This window comes from Callithrix jacchus, chromosome 5 (assembly GCF_049354715.1).
Source record: "Callithrix jacchus isolate 240 chromosome 5, calJac240_pri, whole genome shotgun sequence".
NCBI lineage: Eukaryota > Metazoa > Chordata > Mammalia > Primates > Cebidae > Callithrix > Callithrix jacchus.
The window spans coordinates 27,361-42,820 of record NC_133506.1 but is presented as its reverse complement, the minus strand read 5'-3'; the positions used below and the strand labels follow the sequence as shown (position 1 = coordinate 42,820).

Genomic DNA, 15,460 nt, shown 5'->3' with positions numbered 1-15,460 from the left:
GTGGCTCATGCCTGTAATCTCAGCACTTTGGGAGGCCAAGGTGAATGGATCACCTGAGGTCAGGAGTTCAAGAGCAGCCTGACCAACATGCAGAAACCCTATTTCTACTAAAAATACAAAATTAGGCAAACAAGGTGGTGCATGCCTGTAATCCCAGCTACTTGGGAGGCTGAGTCAGGGGAACTGCTTCAACCTGGGAAGCAGAAGTTGCAGTGAGCTGAGATTGCATGCCAGCATGGACAAGAAGAAGGAAACTCTGTCTCAAAAATAAGAATAATTGATAGGCATAGTGCACAAGACAATGTCAGGTGACACCTGCGCCACAACTTAATACTACTTTGAGTCCAGACAGACAACGTAGGTCTCTGTGCCTCAGTTTTCCCACCTGTCAGATAGGAATCATATGAGGATGCTCTCCTAAGATGATGCTCGAGGCTAAATAATGTTACCCACAAATGAGCCTAGACAAGCACCTCCTGCATTTTAAATACTCTTCCCTTTTGGCTGTTGTCATTACTGTTATTATTTTACTAACTAGAGTGCTTTCTAGCCTGCAAAATAAGGATCTGAAGTTTGTGCACAAGACCATTACTCCTTACCAACTGATTAATAACCTCAATTTTTCTTTTTCTTTTCTTTCTGGTTTTTTTTTTTTTTTTTTTTGGTCTGGGAGAAAGAGGTGGAGAGGCAACTTTCCATATACATTTATATATATATGTACATATATATGTTTGTATGTGCATATATATATATATATAATTGCATTTTAGGTTTTGGGGTACATGTGAAGAACATGCAATATTGTTGCATAGGTACATACGTGGCAATGTGGTTTGCTGCCTTCCTCCCCATCACCTATATCTGACATTTCTCCCTATGTTATCCCTCCCCAACTCCCCACCCCATGCTGTCCCTCCACTAGTTTCCCACCACATACCCCAGGGTATCATGTTTCCCTCCCTGTGCCCATGTGTTCTCATTGTTCAACACCCACCTATAAGTAAGAACATGAAGGGTTTGATTTTCTGTTCTTGTGTCAGTTTGGTAAGAATGATGGTTTCCAGGTTCATCCATGTCCCTACAAACATCTTTTTTATGCCTGCATAGTATTCCATGTTGTATATGTGCCACAATTTCCCTGTCCAGTCTACCATAGATGGGCATTTGGGTTGTTTCCAAGACTTCATTATTGTAAAGAGTGCAAAAATTAACATTCGTGTGCATGTGTCCTTATAGTAGAACGACTTATAATCCTTTGGATATGTACCCAGCGATGGAATTGCTGGGTCAAATTGAATTTCTATTTCTAGGTCCTTAAGGAATCGCCAGTCTTCCACAATGGTTGAACTAATTTTCACTCCCACCAACAATGTAAAAGTGTTTCTATTTCTCCACATTTTCTCCAGAATCTGTTGTCTCCAGGTTTTTTAATGATTGCCATTCTAATTGACAGGAGATGGTGTCTCAATGTAGTTTTGATTTGCATTTCTCTAATGACCAATGATGATGAAGATTTTTCATATGTTTGTTGGCCTCATGTATGTCTTCTTTTGTAAAGTGTCTGTTCATATCTTTCACTCACTTTTGAATGGGCTTGTTTGTTTCTTTCTTGTAAATCTGTTTTAGTTCTTTGCAGATTCTGGTTATTAGCCCTTTATCAGATGGGTAGATTACAAAAATTTTTTCCCATTCTGTTGGTTGCCAGTTCACCCTAATGATGGTTTCTTTTGCTGTGCAGAAGCTGTGGAGTTTGATTAGGTCCCATTTGTCTATTTTGTTTTTTGTTGCCAATGCTTTTGGTGTTTTAGTCATGAAGTCCTTGCCTATGCCTATATCCTAAATGGTTTTGTGTAGGGTTTCTTCTAGGATTTTTATGGTGTTAGGTCTTATGTTTAAGTCTTTAATCCGTCTGGTGTTAATTTCAGTGTAAGCTGTCAGGAAGAGGTTTAGTTTCTGCTTTCTGCACGGGACTAGCCAGTCTTCTCAACACCATTCATTAAACAGGGAATCCATTTCCCATTGCTTATTTTTGTGAGGTTTGTCAAAGATCAGATGGTTGTAGATGTGTGGCCTTGCCTCTGAGGCCTCTGTTCTGTTCCATTGGTCTATATCTCTGTTATGGTACCAGTACCATGCTCTTTTGATTACTGTAGGCTTGTAGTATAGTTTGAAGTCAGGTAGTGTGATGCCTCCAGCTTTGTTCTTTTTGCCTAGATTTGACTTGGCTATGTGGGCTTTCTTTTGGTTCCATATGAAGTTTAAGGTGGTTTTTTTCCTGTTCTGCGAAGAAGGCCCTTGGTGGCTTGATAGGGATAGTGTTGAATCTATAGATTACTTTGGGCAGTATGGCCATTTTCATGATACCGAATCTTCCTAAGGAATACCATGGAATGTTTCTCCATCTGTTTGTGTCCTCTCTTATTTTGTTGAGCAGTGGTTTGTAGGTCTCCTTGAAGAGGTCTTTAAATTCCTTGTTACTTTTATTCCTAGGCATTTTATTCTCTTGGTAGCAATTGTGAATGGCAGTTCATTCTTGATTTGGCTCTCTTTAAGTCTGTTATTGGTGTATAGGAATGCTTGTGATTTTTGTGCATTAATTTTTTATCCTGAGACTTTGCTGAAGTTGCTTATCAGTTTCAGGAGATTGTGGGCTGAGACGATGGGGTCTTCTAGATATACAATCATGTCGTCCGCAAAGAGAGAAAATTTGACTTCCTCCTTTCCTATTTGAATACGGTTTATTTTTTTTTCTTGCCTAATTGCTCTGGGTAGAACTTCCAGTACTATATTGAATAGGAGTGATGAGAGAGGACATCCTTGTCTAGTGCCAGATTTCAAAGGTAATGCTTCCAGTTTTTGCCTATTCATTGTGATACTGGCTGTGGGTTTGTCATAAATAGCTTTTATTATTTTGAGATAAGTTCTGTCAATACCTAGTTTATTGAGAGTTTTGCCTTCTCTGCATCTATGGAGATAATCCTGTGGTTTTTGTGTTTGGTTCTGTTTATGTGGAGAATTGTGTTTATAGACTTGTGTATGGTGAACCAGCCTTACATTCCAGGATGAATTTTCTTTCCTTTTCTTTTCTTTTTTTTTTTGAGACAGAGTCTCACTCCCCCTCCAAGGCTCAAGTTATTTTCCTGCTCAGTCTCACGAGTAACTGAGATTACAGGCACCCACCACTAGGCCTGACTAATTTTTGTATTTTTTTTTCATAGAGACGGGCTTTCACCATGTTAGCCAGGCTGGTTTCAAACTCCTGATCTCAGGTGATCCACCCACGTCAGTCCCCCAAAGTGCTGGGATTATGGGCGTGTGCCACCACCCCATCGCACAACCCCAGTTTTTTTGTACCAACTTTGATTACAGAAATTGGCATGACTCCCAGATTCCCATAATGCAAATTGTCCTCCCAATTATAACTGCTAGTTTGTTTTCATTTAAGAAAAACAAGACAAACAGAAATTGAAATGCTGGTCATTTCTGTTGACAAAAAGATAAGAATGGCCGGATGCAGTGGCTGATGCCTGCAATTTCAGCAATTTGAGAGGCTGAGGTGGGAAGATCACTTGAAGCCAGGAGTTCGAGACCAGCCTGACCAACACGGTGAATTCTCCTCTCTACTAAAAATACAAAAATGAGCAAGGCAGGGTGGCATGTGCCTGTAGTTTCATCTACTCAGGAGGCTGAGGCAGGAGAATCGCCCAACCCAGGAGGCGGAGGTTGCAATGAACAAAGATCATGCCACTGCACTCCAGCCTGGGAAACAAGATCAGAGCGCCATCTCAAAAAACAAAAAAATGTAATGTGACTGCTATTTTCTTGTTGTAATCACAGAATTCATGTGGAAAAGCTAAGCAATATGAAAAAATACAGAGTTAAAGTTATAAAAAATTACCCCACATTAGATCAGCAAACTTTTTTTTTTTTCCTCTTGAGACAGACTAGGTCTTGCTATGGCCCAGCGGGTGGGCAGTGGCACAATCACAGATGCCTGCATCCTCGACCTCCTGGGCTCACTCTGTGCTCCTGCCTCCCAAGGAGCTGGGACTACAGGTACACACCCCTACACCAAGCTATTTTTTTTAATTTTTTTTGTAGAGGTGAAGTTTCACTGTGTTGCCCGGGCTGGTCTTGAATTCTTGGTCTCAAGTGATCCTCCCGCCTCAGCCTTCCAAAGTGCTGGGATTACAGGCATGACCTTATCTGGAGACTGGGTCTTTACAGAGGTTATCAAGTTAAAATGGGTCATGATGGTGGGGCCCTGATCCCATATAACTGGTGTCCTCACTAAAAGGGAAATTTGTTGCCAGTAAAAGAAAAAGAAAGAGTAAAATATTTTTTTTTTGAGACAGTCTTGTTCTGTTACCCAGGCTTGAGTGTAGTGATGTGATCATAGCTCAATGCAGCATCAATCTCCTGGGTTCAAATGATCCTTCCACCTCAGCTTCCTGAGTAGCTGGGACTACAGGTGTGTTCCACCATGCCCAGCTAATTTTCTGTATTTTATGTAGAGATGGTATCTCACTATGTTTCCCAGGCTAAACTTGAACTTCTAGGCTCAAGCAATCCTGTCTCGGCCTCCCAAAGTGCTGGGATTATAGGTGTGAGCCACTGTGCCTGCCCAAAAATAAATTTTCACACAGAGACAAACATGCATAGAAGGACAATGGCCACTATAAGTCAAGGGATGCCTGCTGTCCCAGAGCCTCCAGAGAGAGCCTGGCCTGCAGACACCGAACTACACTTCCGGCCTCCCAATTGGGAGACAATAAATTTTTGTTTTATTTATTGATTTATTGAAACAGGGTCTCGCTCTGTCACCCAGGCTGGAGTGCAGTGGCATGACCTCAGCTCACTGCAGCCTCATTCTCCCTGGTTCAAGAAATCCTCCCACCTCAGCCTCCAGAGTAGCTTGAGATCACAGGAACATGCAACCATGCCTGGCTAATTTTTTTTTCTGAGATAGATTCTTGCTCTGTCCCTCAGTCTGGAATAAATTGGTGTGATCTCAGCTTACTGCAACCTCCACCTTCTGGGATCAAGCATTTCTCCTGCCTCAGCCTCCTGAGTACCTAGGATTACAGAGGCGCACCACCACACCCAGCTAATTTTTGTATTTTTTGTAGAGAGGGTTTCACCATGTTGACCACGCTGGTCTCGAACTCCTGACATCATGATTTGCCTACCTCAGCCTCCCAAAGTCATAGGATTACAGGTGTTAGCCACCACTCCCGGCCTTGTATTCTTTCAGTAGAGATGGAGTTTCATCCTATTGGCCTGGCCAGTCTCGATCTCCTTACCTCAAGATATCCTCTCATCCTCCCCAAAGTAAAGGGATTACAGACATGAGCCATCATGCCCTTGGTCATTCATGAATGTGTAATTAGGTTTTGTCCAGGATCAGAGGCTCGTGCATGTAATTCCAGCACTTTGGAAAACTGAGAAGGGAGGGTCCCTTGATGCCCAAAGTTTGAGGACAGCCTGGCCAACACGGTGAGGTCCCATCTCCACACACACACAAATATTAGTTGAGCATGGTGGCATGCACCTGTAATCCCAACTACTCAGGAGGCTTAGGTGATAGGATTGCTTAAGCATGGGAATAATAGTCTGCAGTGAGCTATGATTGTACCACTGCACTGTAGCCTGGACAACACAGGAAGTCCCTCTCTGTCTCTAAAAAAAAAAGGCATTGTTTGATTTTGTGTTTCTGTTGTTACTGTTGTTTTTTGAGATGGAGTCTCACGCTCTGCCCAGGCTGGAATGCAATGGTTCAATCTCGGCTCACTACAACCTCCACCTCCTGTATTGAAGTGATTCTCCAACCTGAGCCTCCCGAGTAGCTGCGATTACAGGTTTGCAGCACTACCCTAGGCTCATTTTTATACTTTTAGTTGAGATGGGGTTTCACCATGTTGGCCAGGCTGGTCTGAAACTCCTGACCTCAGGACATCCACCCGCCTTGGCCTCCCCAAGTGCTAGAATTACAGATGTGGGTCACTGAGCCCAGTCAATTTCATGTTTTGGCTGGGTTGGGTCTGGTAGGTGTATGGTTAATGAACCAGGTCTTAATTTTTCTAGGCTACCGGGGGCTTGGGCACGCACTGACAGCAATGTCGTGGGTGGTGACATTGGCTTCAAACGTGGATGAAAACAAGATCTGGTCTCCTTTTTTTACCCAGACGGTGTTGACCAGCTGACCTAGGAGATAAAAGAACTGGTATATGAGGCCATGTGTACATCCTGGGAAAGGGGATGCCAACCGCTGGGACCCCAGCCCCCCTGCCACCAACCAGCTCACCCGGCCAGTGGCTCTTCCATGTTTGTTACAGCTTTTGAGAGGTTCACTATTCAAAGGAGGATGAATAGTGGGTTTTCAAGAAAACCCATAGCCAGACATGGTGGTTCACGCCTGTAATCCCAGCACTTTAGGAAACCTAGGTGAAAGGATCACTGGAGGTCAGGAGTTCGAGGCCATCACGACCAACATAGTGAAATCCCATCTCTACCAAAAATACATAAATTAGCCAGGTGTGGTGGCATATGCCTGTAGTCCAGCTACTCGAGAGACTGAGGGCTGAGAATCCCGGGAGGTGGAGATTGCAGTGAGTAGAGACCACACCATCGTACTCCATCCTGGGTGACAGAGTGAGACTCCATCTAAAAAATAAAAGAAAAAATAAAGTGAGAAAACCAGGCATGGGGGTGCATGTCTGTAATCCCAGCACTTTGGGAGGCTGAGCTGGACAGATCACTTGAGGTCAGGAGTTCAAGATCAGCCTGGCTAACACGGCAAAATCTTGTCTCTGCTAAAAATACGAAAATGAACCAGGCATGGTTGCGTGTGCCTGTGATCCAAGCTACTAAGGAGGCTGAGGCAGGAGAATTGCTTGAACCCGGAGGTGTAAATTGCAGTTAGACGAGATTTCACCACTGCACTGCAGCCTGAGGGACAGAGCAAGACTCCTCTTTAAAAAAAAAATCAGAGAAGACCGAGATATCCGCAGATAATGCACCGTGTCACTTTCCCTGTGCACTTTTCCTGACTCTTGGTAGACAGTTCCTAACATCACCATGAGATCCTGGTGAAGGAAGGGTGGATACTGAGGTTGCTACAGTTTTATGAACCATTTTTCCCCAGAGAGAGGTGGTCATCCTCTGTCAGATTCCTTTGAGTGTTTTGCCAACCCCTGCTGTGGGAGGTTTACCCTCAGGGCACTCCTCCATGAAGCCACCAGGTGACGCCATTGCCGTATAAATGAAACAAACTGACCCGACATTAGAAAATGGTGTTCTACTTTCTTTGAGCTGAGTGGGGTGGGTCAAACCTGTAATCCCAGCACTTAGGGAGGCTGAGGTGAATAGATCACTTGAGTCCAGGAGTTCGAGTCCAGCCTGAAAACATGGTGAAACCCTGTCTGTTTTAAAAATACAAAAATCAGCCAGGCATAGTGATGCACACCTGTCATCCTAGCTACTCAGGAGGCTGAGACAGCAGAATCGGTTGGGAAGCAGAGGTTGCAGGGAGCCAAGTTCGTGACTCTGCACTCCAGCCTGGGTAACAGAGTGAGACTCCATCTCCAAAAAAAAAAAATGTGTTCCTAAGGACTGAGATGGGAAATTGAGGCATGCAGCCTGGAGTTGGGGTGGGGCTTGGTGAGAGAATGGGTTCAAGTAACCTGTGAAGGACTCTCAGAAAGTCAGAGCATCATAAAAATCATTTATTCTACCTCCCACTTCCACATTTTCCAGATATAGAAACCAAAGCTGAGAGGCAGGCGGATATGTATCCCAAAAGCACCACGTTGGTAGGGAGCAGGGTTGCCAGAGAAAACACAGGACATCCAGTTAAGTGAGAGTTTCAAACTCTCAGTGTATGTCTCAAATAATGCACAAGACTTAAACTAAAACTTTATTTACTTTTTGTCTTCAAAGGTAACTGGGCATCTGTATGATGATTTGCTAAGTCTTACAACCCTCGTGAGGGTAAAATGAAGATTAGAAAGATACTTAAATGTAATAAGCAAACATGCAAAATGAGGGCAACTCTTTCCCATTTTGCAGACAAGGGAACTGCACGTTAGGGATGGGACTTGCCCCAAAGCCACCCTCACAATCCTCAGAGTCAGGATTTGAATCCAGTCCTTATTCCAGAGGTCTCAACTTTACTGTTGTGGCCAGGAACAGCTCCCAGTCCCACTCGTGTGTGTGCATGTTCTTTCTTGAATATGACTCTCTCCCCATCGTGTAAGTGGGTTGTTCCCCTCCCTGACATTGACGGACTCCGTCTTCAGCAGGCGTCTCCTGACCCAGCAGACCCCCTTGAGCCCAGATCCCTGGGACCCGGTGGCTGTCCTTATCACATTCCTTGACTCCGCATCTTAGGATCCAAGTCTGACCCTCTTCAGGATCTGCAGCTGTGTTACAGAAAAGGGGACCCGATCCAGACCACAAGGGAGGGTCCTTGGATCTCGTGTAAGAAGCAATTCAGCATGAGTGTGTAAAGTGAAAGCACAATTGTTTGTTTTTTTGCTTTTTTTGTTGTTTTGTTTTGTTTTGGTTTTGAGATGGAGTCTTTGTTGCCCAGGCTACATAGAGAGTAGCGGTGTGATCTTGGCTCAGTACGACCTACACCTCCTGGGTTCGAGAGATTTTCCTGCTTCAGCCTCCTGAGTAACTGGGATCACAGGTGCATGTCACCACACCTGGCTAATTTTTATATTTCTAGTAGAGATAGCATTTCACCATGTTGGCCAGACTGATCTAAAACTCTTGACCTCAGGTGATCCACCTGCCTCAGCCTCCCAAAGTGCTGAGATTACAAATGTGAGCCACAGTGTAAGTTTATTCTTTCCTTAAAAAGCAAGTTTTTTAAGAAGATGAAGATGAAATAGCTACTCCATAGAGCAGCCCAGAGGGCGCTGGTGCCCATCTTTAGGGTCATTTCTTCCTGACATGCTAAATGAGGGCTAGACTATTCATGACTCCCCTTTTATAGATCTTATAGGGAAACTTTCTGATGTTGCCATGGCATTTTTAAACTGTCATGGCACTGGTGGCAAATGTAGGAGTGAGGATGAGCAGAGGTCACTCTGGTCATCATCTTGGTTTCAGTGGGTCTTGGACTGGCTTCTTTACTGCAGCCTGTTTTACTGACAAGGTCTCTGTGACCTGTATCCTGTGCTGCCCTCCTGTCTCATCCTGTGACTCAGAATGCCTTCACTGCCTGGAAATGAAACCCAGTAGGTCTCAGCCTCCTTTTACGCATCTCCTATTCAAGATGGAGCCGCTGTGGTTCACACCCCTCTGGCAGCTGGGCTCCCCGGGATCTCCTGAGGTTCTGTCCCCTCCGTGCCTAGCTCCTGGGTCCCTCCACCATCGCTGTCTTCCTGAGCCACCTGCCTCTGAGTTTCTTCATCAGCAAGAAGAGGAATCACTTTCAGGTTCGGCTTTTGGGGGAAAAGACGGACCAGGCAGGAAGTAGGGAGGAAGACACAGGCCCTGGTGTGGGCGATGGGGAGGGCAGAGCTGAGTGGGATCCGGTGGGTCTGGCTTTGTTCTTGTCTCTGCGAGTTGCCCATCGTGCAGACCTGCCCCTCTCCTTCCCCGTCGCATCGGACGGCGGCTCTTCCCTCCAGTGTTCAGACCCCAGGCCCCGGGTCAGATCAATGCCTTTTTCTCCCGCACCCCATCAGTCAGCAGATTTGCTTGGCGTCATCTGAAAAATGCATCCAGCAGCAAAGCCCTGGCTCACTCCTTACTTCCGCCCCAGCCTCTCTCCACTTTCAGCCACAGGAGACCTGTGTGAGCTGAATTCATCACAACCTCCTCTGCTCATACCTACAGCAGCCCCATTTTCCTCAGTCTGAGCCAAAAGCCCCACAGTGGCCCACCTGGCCCTCCGTGAGCTGCCTCATTGACTCCAGCCTCACCTTCCACCCATCTCCCTCCCTTTCCCACCTACCCCATCCTCACACCTGCCTGATGTTCACACATCTCTCCAGGCGTCTGCTTTAGCTGCTCTCCGCCTGGACCACCCTCACTCCAGAAGACCCTTGTCCCCTCCAGCACCCCCTGCAGTCAGGTCCACCTTCCTCACCATCGTTCAGCAAGGACACACCCCACCCATCCCTCTCCTTTCAGCGTCTCTCTTCCTTGGCCTGTTTTGGGTTCATTTTTGCTGTTCCCCAGCACTTCCCACTTCCTAAAGGGCCCTTCAAGAAGCACCTGGCAGTGGCCAATGGCCTTGCTCTCCTTAGCCTAGAAGCTCCACGGCAGCACAGCACAGTCTTTGTGGCAGATTCAGTATCTAGTTAGTGCTCGGCATGCAGAAGGTGCTGGACCAGTGTTTGAGAACTACGGAAGAAGGGAGGGAGGGGAGAAGGGTAGGAAAGAGGAAGGGAAGAAGGGAGGGATGGGGAGAAAGGAGGGAGGGGAGGAGTGAAAAGGAGGGAGGGAAGGAAAGATAGGAAAGGGGAGGACAGATGGAGGGAAGGAAAGAGTTGAAAGAGGAAGAGAAGGAATGATGGAGGCAAGGAAGAAAGGGAGGAGGGAAGTGAAAAAAGAGGGCAGAAAGCAAGGCAGGAGAGCAGAAGAAAGGAGTAGGAAGAAAAGAAAGGTGGGAGGGAGGGAGGGAGGGAGGGAGGGGGGATAAAGGGAAGGAACTTATTTTCTCTCTAGGCCCAGCTGTCCCAATTATCTGTCATTTGGCCAGCCTCCTGCATGGCCTCCTCCGAGCACAGTGACTCATGCCTGTAATCCCAGCACTTTGGGAGTTCGAAACAGGTGGATCACCTGAGTTCAGGAGTTCTAAACCAGACTGGTCAACATGGCAAAATGCCATCCCTCTTAAAAAATACAAAGATTAGCTGAGCATCGTGGCAGGCACCTATAATCTTAGCTACTCCAGAATGTCAGGCAGGAGAATCACTCGAACCCAGGAGGCAGAGATTACAGTGAGCCAAGATCGCGCCACTGCACTCCAGGCTGGTAACAAAGCAAGACTCCATCTCAAGAAATAACAAAATACCTTCTCCAGGCAGCTGCCTTCTGATGACGCCCCTCCCCGGTTAAGCACAGACCCCGAACTCCTGCCTGACCCTAAAGTGCCAAGTGACGCCGCGCATGTACTCCTCTGGCCACACTGAGCGTCCTCTCAGTCATGCTGCTCCCTCTGCCTAGGTGTTTGCTGTCCCCTGTCTCAGAGCCTTCAATCCCTCTTCCCGGCTCCATCCCCTCATCGTCTGCCTGCCCAGCACCCACCTCCTGGCCATTTAACATGTAGCTCAGGTTGTAATCCCAGTACTTTAGGAGGCCAGGGGCAGAGGGTCACTTGAGCCCAAGAGCTTGAGGCCAGCCTGGGCAACAGAGTGAGACCCCACAACTCCACCAAAAATGTAAAAGGAAGAAAGATGTAGCTCAGGCATTACCCACCTCCAGGTAGCCTTCCTGATGGTGCCATACCCAGGTGGGCTCAGGGGCAGCCTCTGTTCTCTGGGCACCGGAAGCCTCCTTTCTGTGGCAGTGGTCCTGGGTCAGCTCCTGCAGGAATCCAGGCACAGGATGATGGTGGATGGATCAGGACTGAGGGTCAGAGATGCGGAGAGGCAGACAGCTTTGGGAAGCAGTAGGAAGGATCAGCAGGATTTGCTGCACGGTGACTGTCAGGGTGCAGGGGAGAATTCCGGACCAGCTATGTCTTCATCTCTCTCTTCCCTCCAATCCCAGGAGAGCAAACGAGGCAGAAGGACTTGTGGGCCCGATTCACCAGCTCTATCCTCAGGAACTCGAGGACCATCAAGTTCCATGGCTGGGAGGGAGCCTTTCTGGACAGAGTCCTGGGCATCTGAGGCCAGGATCTGTGTACCTTGTGGATCTCTGGCCTCCTCTTCTTTATGTCGCTGGTGTCTTTCCAAGCGTCTACATTTCTGGTCATGTCACTCTAGTCTCTATGGTGATCAGGACTGGGGAAGGAGTGTGGGGCTCAGGAGGTGAGGTAGGTGGAGCCTCCCTGATCCTACCACCCTGTCCGTCAAAACCCACACATTCTGGATCCTGTTCTCACCGGGTTTCTGCTATCTTCTGCGTGAATGAATTAATTCCATCATTCTGGTGAAGGTGACAGCGTCCGTTGAGGTCTGCTCTTCTGAGAGATCCAGGCTTCCACTGATGTGGGGAGGAGAGTTCGGGTGCAGACAGGCTGCAGAGATAGAATCCAGGGTATGAGTGGCTTTTTTGCTGCTGGCCAACAAATGTCCATAGCCACCCTGTCACTGACGTGATTCTTGTTCTGCCGTTGTCATTTATTTCTGATTGCTGTCAGAACACTCTTCCTAAAGCACAGCTTTCTGAAGAATTTAAACATGTTGATGCATAGGCAAGGCACAGTGACTCACACCTGACATCCGAGCTCTTTGGGAGGCTGAGGTGCCTTGAACCCAGTTGGTGGAGGTTGCAGTGGCCCCAGATTGTGCCACTTCACTCCAGCCTGGGTGACGGAGCAAGACTTTGTGTCAAAAACCAAACCAAACAAAACAAAAGGATCACAAATGGGACCAATACCTAGGGCCCTCCCATGCTGCTCTCTTCAGGAGTCCCCAGGCTCAGCCCTCATGTCTATCACCTTCACAGAGAGGCCTTTCCTGACCACCTTCATCACCACCTGAGCACCCCTGCTTGTGCTAGTGCACTCTAACCTGCACCCAATTTCTCTTTACTTTTTTATTTTTGAAGACAGAGTCTTGCTCTGTTCCCCAGGCTGGAGTGCAGTGACACAATGTCGGCTCACTGCAACCTCCACCTCCCAAGTTCAAACATCCTCCCACCTCACCCTCCTGAGTAGCTAGGATTACAGGCAGCTGCCACCACACCTAGGTAATTTTCTTTTTTGTACCTTTAGTAGAGATGGCATTTCACCATGTCGGCCAGGCTGGTCTCGAACTCCTAACCTCAAGGGATCCATCCTCCTCAGCCTCCCAAAGTGCTGGGATTACAGATGGGAGCCACCGCACCTGGCCATACCTGCTTTAGTTTTTATTCTTCATAGCACTCTCCACCTGATGTGCTGTCTGTGTTAATGGTTTGTTTATGGATCGCCTGTCTCTTTCCCCCTCATTAGAATGATGGATCCATTAAGAGAGCAGCAACTTTGTTTTGCTCATTGCTGTTTCCCCAGAGCCCGGAGCCCTGTCAGGTATATGATAACCAGGCAGTAGTTATTCATAGAATGAATGAATGTAAGAATGAATAAATGGCCGGGTGCTGTGGATCACGCCTGTACTCCTAGCACTTTGGGAGGCCGAGGTGGGTGGATTGCTTGAGGTCAGGGATTCGAGACCTGCCTGGACAACATGGTGAAACCCCATCTCTACTAAAAATAAAAAAAGTTAGCTAGGAATACTGATGCACGCCTGTAATCCCAGCTACTCAGGAGGCTGAGACAGGAGAATCGCCTGTACCCAGGAGGTGAAGGTTACATTGAGTCAAGACCATGTCACTGCACTGTAGCCTGGCAGAAAGAGACTGTCTCAGAAATAAATGAAAATAATTTTTAAAAAGAATGAATGAAAGACCAGAAGGCCTAGATAGAAGGAATATGTTACAGTAATTAATAGTGCACAAGGGAAATTACAGTGAATGAGAATTTATTTGAATATTTCAAGATAGCTAGAAGAGAAGAATTTTTTTGTTCCCAAAACAAAAGATAAATATTTGAGGTGATGACTGTCTCAGTTACCCCGATTTGATCATTACATATTGTCTACAGCTTGGGTCCCCAACCCTCCTGGCCACGGATATGTACCAGTAGCCTGTTTTTGTTTTTCTTTTTTTTTTCTCTCTCTCTCTCTTTGAGACAGAGTCTCAGTCTGTGCAGCGGTGCTATCTCAGGTAAATGTAACTTCCATCTCCGAGGCTCAAGTAATTCTTCCACCTCAGCCTCCTGAGTAGCTGGGATTACAGGCATATACCACCACACCTGGCTAATTTTTGTATTTTTAGTAGAGACAGGGTTTCACCATGTTGGCCAAGCTGGTCCCAAACGCCTTACTTCAGGTGATTTGCCCTCCTCATTCTCCCAAAGTGCTGGGATTGCAAGTGTGAGCCATTGCACCCGGGATTTTTTTTTTTTTTAATTTGACAGGGAGTTTTGCTCTTGTTGCCCAGGCTGGAATGCAATGGCATGATCTTGACTCTCTGCAACCTCTGTCTCCCAGATTCAAGCCAGTTTCCTGCCTCAGACTCCCAAGTAGCTGTGATTACAGGTATGAGCCACCATGCCAGGCTAATTTTTGTATTTCTAGTAGAGACAGGGTGTCTCTATGTTGGTCAGGTTGGTCTCGAACTCCCAACCTCAGGTGATCCACCTGCCTCAGTCTCCCAATGTGCTGGGATTACAGGCACGAGCCACCATGCCCATCTCACCTGTTAGAAACTGGGCAGGCAGCACAGCAGGTGAGCAGCGAACGGGCTAGGGAGGCTTTATCTGTGTTCACAGCCGCTCCTTATTTCTGGCATCACCACCTGAGCTCCAGCTTCTGTCAGATCAGTGGCATTGTTAGAGTCTCATAGGAATGCAAACCCTACCATAAGCAGCACATGCGAGGGAGCTGGACTGCGTGCCCCTTATGAGAATCCAATGCCTGTTTATCTGTCAATGTCTCCCGTCACCTTCAGAAGGGATGCTCTAGTTTCAGGAAAACAAGCTCAGGGCTCCCACTAATTTTATGTTACGGTGAGTTGTGTAAATATTTCATTATATATTACACTGTAATAATAACAGAAGTGGGCCGGGCACAGTGGCACATGCCTGTTATCCTATCCTTTTGGGAGGCTGAAGCAGTCGGATCACCTGATGTCGGGGGTTCAAGAGCAGCCTGGCCAACATGGTGAAACACCGTCTCTGCTAAAGGTACAAAAACTGGCATGGTGGCAGGAACCTGTCATCCCAGCTACTTGGGAGGCTGAGGCAGGAGCATTGCTTGAACCCAGGAGCGGAGGTTGCAGTGAGCCACAATCATAGCATTTTGGGAGGCTGAAGTGGGCGGATCACCTGAAGTCAGCAGTTCGAGAACAGCCTGGCCCACAGGTGAAACCTCGCCTGTAATAAAAATACATAAATTAGCTAGGTGTGGTGGTAGGAGACTATAAGCTGACTTACTCGGGAGGCTGAGGCAAAAGAATTGCTTGAACCGAGGAGGTGGAGGTTGCAGTGAGCCAAGATCATGTCCCTGGACTCCAGCCTGGGCAATATATGAAGATTCTGGTTTTGTTTTTGTTTTTTAAAAGGCAAGCCAGTTACAATGGCTTATACCTATAATTCCAGAATTTTGGAGGCCAAGATGGAAAGATCACTTGAGGCTAGGAGTTCCAGGTAAACCTGGGCAACATAGCATGACCCCATCTTTACAAAACATTTTTTAAAAATTGGGCACAGTGGCATGTGCCCATAGTCTCAGCT

The 15,460-nt window shown here is 47.0% G+C and overlaps 1 protein-coding gene across 2 annotated transcripts in view; it reads left to right on the top strand.

Annotated features, from left to right (window-relative positions):
* Positions 1-15,460, top strand: part of LOC144582845 (uncharacterized) — a 91,260-nt gene that overhangs the window by 57,908 nt on the left and 17,892 nt on the right. The window lies entirely within an intron of this gene.